This window comes from Arachis ipaensis, chromosome B10 (assembly GCF_000816755.2).
Source record: "Arachis ipaensis cultivar K30076 chromosome B10, Araip1.1, whole genome shotgun sequence".
NCBI classification, from domain to species: domain Eukaryota; kingdom Viridiplantae; phylum Streptophyta; class Magnoliopsida; order Fabales; family Fabaceae; genus Arachis; species Arachis ipaensis.
Genome location: NC_029794.2, coordinates 39844153 through 39851317, shown reverse-complemented (window position 1 = coordinate 39851317; position 7165 = coordinate 39844153).

Sequence of the window (7165 nt, the reverse complement as noted above, 5' to 3'; positions counted from 1 at the left end):
AAACAGCAGAGCTCCACACTTTAATCTATGGAGTGTAGAAACTCTACCGTTAAAAAATACATAAGTGAAGGTCCAGGCATGGCCGAGAGGCCAGCCCTCAAAACGTGATCACAGGATCAAAATACAATCCAGGATATCTAATACAATAGTAAAATATCCTATTTATAATAAACTAGTTACTAGGGTTTACAGAAGTAAGTAATTGATGCATAAATCCACTTCCGGGGCCCACTTGGTGTGTGCTTGGGCTGAGCTTGAGTGTTGCACATGTAGAGGTCCTTCTTGGAGTTGAACACCAATTTTTGTGCCAGTTTGGGCGTTCAACTCTGGTTTTGGATCCTTTTTTGGCGCTGGACGCCAGATTTGGGCAGAGAACTGGCGTTGAACGCCAGTTTGCATTGTCTAAACTTGGCCAAAGTATGGACGATTATACATTTCTGGAAAGCCCTGGATGTCTACTTTCCAACGCAATTGGAAGCGGGCCATTTCGAGTTTTTTAGCTCCAGAAAACCCACTTTGAGTGCAGGGAGGTCAGAATCCAACAGCAACAGCAGTCCTTCTTCAACCTCTGAATCTGATTTTTGCTCAAGTCCCACAATTTCAGCCAGAAAATACCTGAAATCACAGAAAAACACACAAACTCATAGTAAAGTCCAGAAATGTGAATTTAACATAAAAACTAATGAAAACATCCCTAAAAGTAACTAGATCCTACTAAAAACATACTAAAAACAATGTCAAAAAGCGTATAAATTATCCGCTCATCACAGTCCCTACACATTGTTACACCTTTTAGCTTCAAACAAAATATCCCCAGTTTTTTCACACAACTAAACTGAAGGTTGTGGTAGGCTTAGAGAAGGGGGGTTGAATCTATGTCTTCCTTTTTAAGTTGCTATTATGACCCTTTAAAATAAACTTTCAATTCTGATTCTGTTTGTACTCAGCAGCGAAAATTTATGAGACAATTTATTTTTGTCTCATGAATATCAGAAAACAGAACACAACAGAGAAGAGAAAAGCTAACACCAGCATGTATTCTGGTTCGGTTGCCTTGTGCTATGCAACCTACATCCAGTCTCCTCCACAATAGTGGAAGAATTTTCACTATAGTTAACAGTATTACATACACCAATTTCACAGGATTGACCCAATCCTTTCACACTCAAGTTCTAACCTAACTTGACATTGGCTATGCTAATACCTAACTATTCACTCTTAGTGCTAACCCAACTAAGAAAGGGATACCTCATAGGTACAAGATACAAGACATAGACATACCTAAAGAAATCTGAAAATAACTCTAGGCTTTTCTCTCAAGTGTATCACTCAGTCTTTTTCCACTCATGACTTTTACTTGAGCCTTCTCACAATGCCTTTTCTCACAAGAAATTACAGAAAGATAAACATAGAAAAGTAAATTACAATCTGTAAAACATGAAGGAGATTGAATCTTTCAATAGCCTCTTTGCTATGTGCAAAACCAGATTCGCAAACCTCATATACAGTTCTTCAGTATTGGCTGAATGCTTCTTTGAAAGAAAGCATTATCCAAGTAGAGGAACTTCTTTTCAGAACATTATTCTCAAACTCTGGTTTTCTCTCCTTCGTTTTCGAATGAACAGCAAACCTCTTTTATCTCCTTGCATGTTGTTGGGTTCTTCTTCCAAGGTCAACACCTTGAGCCTTGAGCTTCACCAACCCACAGACTAACTTTTTCTCATTAAACCTCAGAGTAGAAACTTTGCTTCTGACTTCTTCATCTTGACCGAAAGCCATAAAGCAGCAACCACAAAATTCTTCCAATGGTCAACTTAATCTGAACCCTTGAAAACCAACTTGGTCCCCAAGACATGTTTAAGACCGTGGATTTACAGCAGAGAGGAACAGAAATCCTCTTTTTCATATAGCTCAAAATGGAGATACAGAGAGTTGAAGATGAAGAGAAGGAAGTGTGTTGCATGTAAAAGGAAATGGGTTATCTTTAACCTAAGCTTAATTTGGTTTGGATTTTCTGATTAGAATTCTGTGTTTCAAGCTTGGACTTTCTCTTTCTTGCTTCTTTGATGATCACCTTAGGGAAGAAGCTTTCTCTTTCTCTTTCTCACTTTTCTGAGTTTGTGATTTGACTAAGACAGAGGAGAGAAGAACGTTGCTTTGGTAAAAGCAAGTGAGAGGGAATGAGGACTTCAATCTTGTATGAGAAGCTTGGATCAACTTGAATTGAAGGACACGGGCTTGAATCGGGTTTGATTAGCTTGGCCCCGTTGGTTCCTTTGGCTTCTTTCTTTGCTTTTCCTTAGGCTCTTAATTTTTGCTTTCAGCCCACCATCCTTGCTGTTTGCTTTAGATTCCATTTAGGCTATTAAATTGAATTTTGGCCTGCAACAATAAATAATTTAGTAATATTCAATTTATAATTACTCAAACATAAATTATTTATTTTTCCCAAAAATAATGTTTGTCATCACTAATTAATTTAGTTAATTTCTTAATTCAACAACTAAACAAACCAATTTTCTAAAAATAACTTCATATCCTAGATCACATAATTAGATAATGCTTAGTAAATTGTGTTTCAGCCCATCAATAAGTAAAACATCGTTTATAAAAGAAGAAAAACTTTTACCAACTTTGCCCATTGCCACTATCTTTCCTTTGCCATTATCATCGAAAGTGACAAACCCTCCATCATATTCATCAAGCTTAATGAAGAAGGTTGCCTTTCCAGTCATATGCCTAGAGCATCCACTATCCATGTACCATATATTGTCCTTCCGCTTAGATGCTAGGCACACCTACAAAATAAGCTCAAGTGACCTTAGGTATCCAATCTTTTTGGATCCTTTAATGTTAAACCATCTCCTTTGTCCCAATCCATTATAGTCCAAAACAATTTTGTAAACTTTGTTATCAATCATTCTTTCACCAAAGAAACATTGAATGGGAAAGTGGGCATTCCGGTTGTATAGTCTACAAAATCTTGGAGTTGCTGTTTTGCTAAAACTTGTTGGGTTTTGAAACCTTGTATCATTAGAAGATGAAGCCACATTTTCAAAAGAAAGTTTTTCAACAGATTTGAAAGTTTTGTGAAAACCCAAACCAGCTTTATCATAAAGAGGTTTTTGACTAGCCAAGATTTGATTTAAATTTTTAGAACTTTGAGTGAACTTGGCTAAGTCTTCTTTAAGCTTTTTGACCTCTTTAAGCAACTCTTCATTTTTCTTTAAAACAGTTTAGATATGCAACCAAAGAGTGATTGCTTTCACAGCTTTTAAGTTGAGCTTTTAACTGCTTGTTTTCTTCAACAAGTTCAATAGCAGTTTTAGCCTCTCTTAATTTATCTTTGAGAAAACCATTTTTAGCTTTAAGAATGGTGATTTGTGATTCAAGATCTTGGTTATCAAGCAAGAAGCATCTAATTTTTTCAGAAAGGTGGTCTATCATGAGATGAAGATCTTCAGTATCAGGGTTATGAAAGACTACCTGTTCAACGTGATCTGCCATGAGACATGGTTGGGACTTAGTTTCTTATTCTTCATCATCTTCTGAGTCGTTCTCCAAGTCATCCCAAGATGCCATCAGTCCTTTCTTCTTTCCCTTCTTCGGCTTCTCCTCCTTCTTCAACTTAGGACAATCGGATTTGAAATGCCCAGTCTCTTTGCAGTTGTAGTAGATCACTTTGCTGAAATCTTCCTTTTGTTTCCTTGAGCTGCTTCCCTTGCTTCTTTCCTTGAGTTTCACCATTTTCCTAAATTTTTTGGTAAAAAAAAAACAAATTCATTTTCAGAGGAGTTATTGCTGGATTAATCATCCAGAGGGTTAGAAACAGATGTGAGAGTTATTCCTTTTCTTTTTGAATCTTTTTTCAAATAAGTATTTTCAAAAGCAAGTAAATTTCCTCTCAAGTCATTATATGTCATAGAATCAAGACTACTACTCTCAGATATTATCAATGCTTTTGTTTCCCACTCTTTTGTGAGACATCTCAAAACTCTCCTCACAAGGACAGATTCAGGATACTTAATCTCCATAGCATCCAAGCCAACAATGATGATGTTGAATCTTTCAAACATTTCATCTATTGATTCTCCTTCCTTCATTGAGAACATTTCATATTCTCTGTTCAGCATATCTATCCTGGTCTTCTTCACTATGGTGGTTCCTTCATGAGTGACTTGAAGTTTGTCCCAGATTTCCTTTACCGTTGAGCATCGTGATACCCGTCGGTATTCCTCGAAGCTGATTGCACAGTTGAGCAAGTTGATAGCCTTGGCATTAAGCTCCACCTTCTTTCTGTCTTCTTCGGTCCAACTGGCTTTGGCTTTAAGAGAGACTACTCCTTCAGCACTTGTGGTAGTTGGAAATTGAGGACCCTCCAGGATGATCTTCCACAGTCTGTAATCTACTGCTTGCACAAAAATCTTCATTCTTTCTTTCCAATAAATATAGTTCTTCCCATTGAAAAGAGGAGGTATGTTGCTTGACTATCATTCTGTCAGATTGTAGGACACCAGGTTTGAGCCACTGTTTTTTGCCATCTGGAACTTTTTTCCAAGCTGCAAAGCTTGATCTCTTTGAGACTAAGCTATGATACCAATTGATGGTTATCAATGGCTAAAAGAAGGGGGGTTGAATCTTAGCCCCTTTTTGCTTATTAAGGCTTGCTGGCCTTTGAAACAACTTCTGGAGACTTTTTTCTTTTTGTCTTGTACCTAGCTACGAGGCTTTTTTTTCTTTTTATCTCGTAACTAGGCAAGAGATATTTTTCAGTTTTATCTCCTATGCAGCAGAAACAGAAACGGAGTAGAAGAGAGAGAGAAAATCACACCATGAAGTATCCTGGTTCAGCTGCTAAGTGCAATGCAGCATACATCCAGTCTCCATCACAACAATGATGGAATTTTAGTATAATCATCATGATTACATACACCAATTCTTCCTAGGAACTACCCTTCCTATCCGAGACAAGTCCAGAATCTAAACCCAATCCTGAACTTGACTTGGTCACCTACCAAGCTTTCAACTGCTAAGTGCTAACCCAACTTGCAAGGAAATTCCCACAGAATCATGAAACACAACACAAATGTACAAAGGACCTCTAGGACATCAATGGCTTTTACTTTTAGTTTTGTATACTCTGCCTTTTTCTGCTCTATGGCTTTTTCTTACAAACCTTACTGTTTGCCTTTTTCCATGAGACTCAAGACAGACAAAACTAAACAGAAAAATTACAAAATGAAGAACATTGAAGGAGAAGAACTTCTGTTAGCTTAGGTAGCTATGAGAACTCTGTGCTTTGCACTCTTAACTCCTTGCTTCAAGCCTTGACTGTTCACCCTTATTATAGAAGGGGAAGCCTCCAAGGTTAAAACTGGTCCAACCGAGCTAATCTTCTTCTTCTTCTTCATGCAAAACCGGTTCGGCCAGAGAGAGAGGAGAGGAAACCGAATGCTATAACCAACATACAATTACCTCTGTGTCTTCCCTTCATACCAAGCTTCATCAATCCGGGCCTTTCCATCTTGACTTGCTCCCCAAGATGGATTTCTAGCCCTTGATGCTTCCTTGATGTTTGACAGCTCCTCCTACTCTAATCTTTTGCCTCATCCTCCACGTAGCTACAGTAGCTATCTTCTGTAGTGGTTGAGTAAAGGTAGAGATGAGCCATACTTCCGAGGGATCTTCTTCCTCTGACCGAAATGGATCTTCACCATTTTTGGTTATGGAAAGCTTGAGATCACTTCACCACATCTTACCTTTTGTGGTAAAATTCTCAGCCACACCATACTTCAAATATTCATTTTCTTGATGCCATCATCACAATGGCCTTGCTACTAACTTCTTCTTCTTTCTGATAGCTTACCTTAGCTTCCATATTTTCTCTGTGAAGTGACCGAAAGTTTGAGAGAGAAGAAAGAGAAGAGAGAAAACTTTCAATGTAAATGAAGAATGAAATTAAAAATGAATTAATTTTCCACTTCCCTTGCTTAGTAATGTGTGAAGCAATAAAAGCAATCAAATCAATTTCAAACTTTCTCTTTCATCTTTCCAATGCTATTAATGCTAGTTGAATAAATTTAAAATCCACTAAATGATGAAGATGGATATCCGTTGCAAGCATTCCTTGTTTTCTCTCTTAATTTTTGGACCAAGCTAGTTGGTTTCTAACCAAAATTGATTTGGGCTAACAATAATGATTAAATCTGGCCCAACATCATAGCAATAATTCTGCCATTCATCATATATAATTTTGCATCAAGGCTGATCTTTATCACATTGGGCTTGTTTCAACAATATACTGGCCCAACTAACCAAGCATTGCTTCAGCCATAATAATTAAAATATTTTGTTCCAAGGCTGAATTTTAGCTTCTCATTGGGATTGTTCCTTTTCTTTTCGGCCCAAAACAAAATCTGCAAGCAACAAAATTATTAATTAGCAAATATAAATTGAAGGATCAAATTAATAATTTTGCAATTAATTATTTTAATAATGTTTGATCATCATTAATTTAATTTGGAGTTTTCTAAACTCATCATATATATATATTCACTCATCAACAACAACAACAACAACAACAACAACAACAACAACAACAATAATAATAATAATAATAAAGGTTGACGTATAGTAAAAATAAAATGGACAGGGACTGTTATATTTGATAGAAGAAAATGTTGGGATTGATTTATGTATTAATTTTTTATAAGGACTAAAATGTCAACTTTTAAAATTTTTAGGGACAATTTTGAGTAATTACTTTGTTAAAAAATAAACTAATTTATCTGCCGAAATAAAATTTTAAAAATTGATCCATACATTAATTTTTTTTAAAAACTAAAATGTCTATTTTTAAAATCGTTAGAGATTGATTTGGATGATTACTCATAAAATATTTGTTAAATGAGAACAAGCTGATGATAAGCAAAATTAAATGTTGCTTTAGCAACTCAGTTTGATCATGAATCAGAAGCTCTTATTTTTAGGAAGATATACTAACCTTACTAAGAACATTTGGTTGTGATCGAATGAGCAAATCTTTCAAAATGAGATATAAAAGTGAGCCATTCAAGTTTTGACTCCTTTGTTGTTGATGACGGATAAATTCTTGGTGTTGGTAGTTTAATTTATGATTTTTGCTGTTTTTTTCTTTGTCTATTTT